Raw genomic sequence first — 5,698 nt, forward strand, 5'->3', positions numbered from 1 at the left:
GAAGGTTCCAGATTCCTGGGCAGGTACTTGCAGCAGTAGCTGTTGTGAAGAAAGAGCTAGTTTTTACTACCATGTGGCTCGTTGGCTTGCTGGGCTTCTCCCCTAATGCTGTGGGCCCGGGTTCTTCCCTTCTCTTTCCTCCAGCTGTCCTGGGAGTGGCCAGTGAGACTTGCATCTGCTCTGGGGTAGGTATGTGTGCTGGTGCAGGGTCCCGGAGATGGGCACAGCACAAGGGATGGGGCTGAGTGTGACTGGCCAGGAAGCAGCTTCAGGCCACCGTCGTCCACCTCCTCACGCCCTCTACCCTGAGCTGGCCTCTTCATCAAGGCTGCCATACGACCCGTGTGATACCTGCCCCCTTTCTCTCAGCTTTCACAGCCAGGGCGTGTTCTGTCCCCTCCTTCATGTCCCCACGAATAGGGAGACAGCAGGCAAAGCTCCGAGGCAGAAAACAACTCTGTGTCACCCCCTGCAACAGCAACACCCTTCCCTGACAGATCCGCAAAGGGCCAGCTGGAGCAGGGAGGGGTGCCTGCCAGGTTCAGCTCTGCTCTCTCCATGCCTTTCACACCAGCTGCCCCTCCGGGCCTGGGAGAGGAACCCAGGAGCCACCTAGTGGAGCTCCGGGGAACAAAACTGTGCTTTTTCAGCCTGCTTCCTGCCCAAGAGGAATCCTCGAATTGTGTTCCTTAAAATAACAGTCTTAACTGTGTGTAGGGAGAAGTGCAAGTTGCAGTGGCAGTGGGATGGGTTCTTTTATGGCTGGAGACTCTGGGGGGTCCTGGCCAGGCTTGAACACAACCCCCCACCCCGCCCCAGACCTACTGCTGTTGTACTCCTGGTCTAATTGCACCTTGGTCATACTTTGTTGATTTGGTCAGGCATCAAAACCAAACACTGTAACCCATTTGCCCCTTGACATCACCCAACCTGGGCAAAGGTCCCATCCCCTGCTTCATAAACATAAAGCTGCAGGATCCCCATACAATCCGGCTTGTGATAGTGATGTGCCCTACCTGAGCGAGGCGGACGCGGCTGCCTCCACACTCCGGTCCTCTCTGCCCGTCTGGGTCCCTGAGTTCAGGAGGTAGCATCGCAGAGTTCCCTGGGTAGGTGATTTGGCATCACGGTGCTTTGACTTTGGCAGAGGGAATCACGTTGGCAGCTCTTCTCCACGAGTTGAGTTTGGATCTTTCTCCATGATAGTGGCATGCCGTCAGTGATGCTGGGCAGGGACTGCATGGCTCCCTGCCCACACTGTGGTTACCACCTGTGCACAGTGTATCTTCAGCATCTGGCAGGTGTGGCAAATGCAACCTTGCTCGACATGTGTCATCTAATATCTGTGTTCTAGCCTGTCTTAAAGCGAGCATATGGGAGAGCCTGGTGTGGTAGCCTAGTGCCTAAATCCTCACCTTGCATGCACTGGGATCCCATAAGGACACTGGTTCATGTTCCGGCTTCTCTACTTGCCATCTGCCTGCCCACTTGTAGCCTGGGAAAGCAGTGAAGGATGGCCCAAAGTCTTGGGACCCTGCACCCATGTGGGAGACTCAGAGGAAACTCCTGAATCTTAGTTTTAGATTGACTCAGCTCTGGCCATTGCGGCCACCTGGGGAGTGAAGCAGTAGACAGAAGATTTTTGTCTCTCTTTCTCTCTGTAAATTTGCCTTTCCAATGAAAATAAGTAAATCTTTAAAGTGAGGATGTGTCTGAAACCATAATCTCCGTTTCCTCTCTGCTACTGCTCTTACTGCTTTGCTTTTTTGTTGCCATTATGTATGCAACAGGCACCTGCTGCATCCTGGGGGAAGCGGGCACTGACAGCAGAGCCAGGACCTGGATTATAGGCATTGTGCTCACAGCCATATCACTTGCTCAGCCACACACTGGCTTCTGACTTTTTATTTTTATTTTTTATAATGTTTACATAGTTGATCAGGGTGGAAAGGATCAAGGGTTAGGGGAGAGTGGATGAGACCATTGTTTCCAAATTTTCTTTTTCTTCTTCCTGATCTGGGGGAAGGGAATAGATAAGGGGAGAAGCCACACCCAGCCTCCCAACTGCCCAGGGTACCCAGGGATAGGAAATGGCCACCCAACATCAACCCAAGGTCCCTGATGTGGAGCATGGTTCAAGGGTTCTGCTTAAGTGGTTTTAGTTGTTCTGAAATGCTGTCAATCTTGCCAATCCAAGGATAAGGAAATCTTTCCAAGGTCCATTGGCTGACATAATTCACCTTAGAGTCTCCATTCACCCAGATAATTGCTGTCATCGCTTGGTTGGGGTAGTTGATTTGTTCCACCCTCCCTCTGCTATGGTACCAGATGTCCTCTGCAGACTCCAGATGGGCTGCCATATCCTCTGTGTGCATGTGGGCAGCTGTCCACTACTCTGTCTTTTCCTCTGAGGGCACCCCAGGTGGCCTGGCCTGGGCCCTGCCAAACTCCCCTTCCTCAGGGCTCATGGAACCGGCACCCAACGTGCAGGTGGAACAAAGGACTCAGGCCAGGTGGCTTGGGCCCCACTGGACACCCTGCCCTCAGGGCTAATGGACCTGGCACCCACCACACAGGTGAGACTCAGGACGCAGGCCAGGTGACCCAGGCCCTGCTGGATGCCCCACCTCTGAGTCTCATGAACACTGTACCCACCATGCAAACAGATCTAACGCTCCAGGTAAGGCGACCTGGGCCCTGTAGGCCCTCCTCACTCCCAACCGCTGCCAGAGGCTCACAGACCTAGTACCCACCACGCAGGCGGGCCTAAGGACCAGGCAACCCTGTCCCCACCAAACCCCCGCATTCACAGAACTGGCAACCCCTCACATATCTTTAGAAAAAAATAGAATAGGCTAGGCAACTTTGCCAGCCTGGTGGTATGGTTAGCTCATGATGCCTACCAGCTATTAGTCACTTTTCTCCCAGCAGTGTAACACTTGCCTAGGTACAATGCAACCTAGGCCATTGCCCACAGCTGGGGTAACTTGTGTTTTTTGTGATTAGTCGTTGTCTGTTTGCATGCTACCCTCTCGCCTCCCTGGAGACTGGGGTACAAGTGGAGTCCCTAATCACTGTGGCGCTCCCAGCCTCCAGTCCCCAGCCAGTTCATTCACCTAGATAAGGCATGGCTTTGGCAATTCCAAGGCTTTTAGGAGTTCTGTTTCATAATATAAGTCACAACCCCTCAGTCTCCTGGGGAGTAACCTGAGGAGGCAGAATGCTAAGAGTTGCTTCTGCCATGGCTGCCTGCATCTCCCTGTGTCTCCTTGTGGGCAGCAAAGGACCCTGCCAGCTCAGACTCAAAGGCTACAGTTACCTTTCCTGGGTCCCCCAAGTCCAATTGTTTGTGGAGTTTGATTCTGATGTTTGTTAGAGGTACTGCTCTAGTGGTTCCCAAATCCACACACAGCCCTTTGGGGATCTGGGAAACACTTTAATGCATTCTGATTAGTTCTACTATGCACTGGGCCTAAGAGGCTGTGTGTCCCCCCAGAACTAGGCATGTGGGCAGTCTTATAGCCAGCCAGCCAGCCAACTAGGGCCAAGGGGGTGACCTCCCCATCCACAGCACATGGCTCCAGATGCCATTAGGGCTGGACTGGGCCCCTAATGGTGGGCGGTGCATCTCTTCCTGCATCCTTGGGGGCTCCAGGGTAAGGAGATGCAGATCTGCCACATGGAAGTCCAGGGAGAAAAGAAACAGGGACACCCAAGGCATTGGAGGTGAGGACTTGGGGGGACAAGGTGGGGTTCAGGAGCTGCAGCAGCCTGGACACAGCCTTGATCAGTCTCCCTTCCTGTTGGCAATCCTGGGGCTACACTCAGAGTGTGGTTGGTAGCACCCAGGTGGAGTACTGGGCACTGAGAGGGAGTGGCTGGGGAGTCGCAGATAGCTGCTTGAGGTTCAAGGGGAGTAGGGCTTGCCCTGCCCAGTAACAAGGGCCTGGGCGAGGCAGGGTCCCTGGGATGAGGCTGGAAGGTGCAGTGGAGGGTGGGAGAGGGCGCCCCTCCCAGGCTGCGTGCGTCAGTGGGCCGACCACAGTGGGGAGTGGGTGGACTTTGTCATCATCCCTGGGAAGTCCCAGCCAAGACGCAGTGGAGTTTGTCCAACAGCAAGAGTGTCTGGGCAGGTGTCTGCATCAGCGCCTTGGCAGCAGGCCTGGCTGCAAGGGCCTTGCTCAGGGAAGCAAGAAGAGGATGCAGTGTGGCAGGTGCAGGGATGCCCTGCTAGATCACCACTTTGGGCAGAAGTGCTTCCCACTGCCAGGCACGGAGGCCTCAGACCTGCCCTAGTAACTCTCCTGGCTGATGCAGGAGACGAAAGCCTGTGTGTGTCCCCAGTGACCCAGGCAGGGCAGGTCTGCAGGGCAGCCACAGCCTCAGTGACAAACTCAGGGCTGGACCGCCCCTCCTCTGCCCTGTGCTACCTCTGGCACCTGTCTTGGGGGCATCAGTTGGGAGCTCTTCCCAGCAAGTCTTCTGCAAACACATGGCCTGTCTCAGCGCTGTCCCCAGATGCTCCATCTCAGCCAGTCAATTGTGTCCAACACTCACCAGGAAAACCAAGGTTTCTGAGACCCCGTTGCTATAGGCCAGAGAGGAGCCCCTAGGGAAGGCAGCCTGGACAAAGCACTGCCCATGGTTCTGTGCAGATGACACCAGAAGTGGGCATGGTCAGGGGGTTTGTTCAGAGGCATTTTAAAATGAAATAACCAGTTTCTTCTCCCAGCCTGGAGCTCATGGGGAAGTGGGGGACAGTGTTGCTTGGGGCTGCCACACAAGCCTGGTACCACACTCTACATGCTATCATCAACTAGCAGTGTTTTGGCTTTGTCTCCCATGCTTTAAAAACTCCTCATTGCCACCATGGACCAGGCTGAGGAAGGAAACATGGAGATCGCTTAGGTTTAGTCTCCAAAGACCTCGATCTCAGGCTCAATGAGGATGTGTTCTGCATATGAAATCTGGCCTCTTTCTCACCTGTGAGGACTGGATGCCTACTGGGCATGTCCATGAAAGAGTCAGGGGCAGGAGTGAAGCTGGAAGGGAGCACCTGGGCTGTGGCGGGCAGGGTAGGACAGGGAAGGGGCAGATGGGCCAAGGATGCCCCTTCTGGCCCCAACGCCCAAGGGCTCTGGGGCTGGGTGGAATGTGGTGGACTGGGGTCAACAGTGCTCAGGGAGGCATGTGGGACCCAGCAACTGGACCAGTGGCCAGCGCACAGCAATGTGATCTCCCAGGAGATGGAGAAGCCAGATGAGTATGCAGAAGACTGCATGTTTCCTAGGGGCCCTGAGATGTGTGGGTGGGTGAAAGCGATATCCTGGCAACCCGCTATGTTGTTGCTATCCCCCATGTTCTTTCTCTGATCAGTCACATGTAGGTGATAAGAGCGGTTTACACTCCCTTCCTACACCTGCACACTGAGATAACCTACTCTTCCGTGCAATGTGATTCTGCTTGTCTCAATCAGGAAACGCTGACCACAGTTAGACCTCTGGGCAGGGTGGCCTAGCATCAGCATGGGAACTTCACATGAGTGTGGGGTGTGGGTCAGAGGGCCAAACTGACCATCTCCCCAGACTATGCCTATGGTGCCACCAGGTACCTGGGCATCATCCCACCTCATGCCACTCTCGTCTTTGATGTGGAGCTTCTGAAACTGGAATGACAGCTGCTTCACTTCTTCCCATCC

The sequence above is a fragment of the Ochotona curzoniae genome, unplaced genomic scaffold (assembly GCF_017591425.1).
Source record: "Ochotona curzoniae isolate NIBS_2020 unplaced genomic scaffold, NIBS_Ocur_1.0 contig_883, whole genome shotgun sequence".
In the NCBI taxonomy this organism is placed as follows: Eukaryota; Metazoa; Chordata; class Mammalia; order Lagomorpha; family Ochotonidae; genus Ochotona; species Ochotona curzoniae.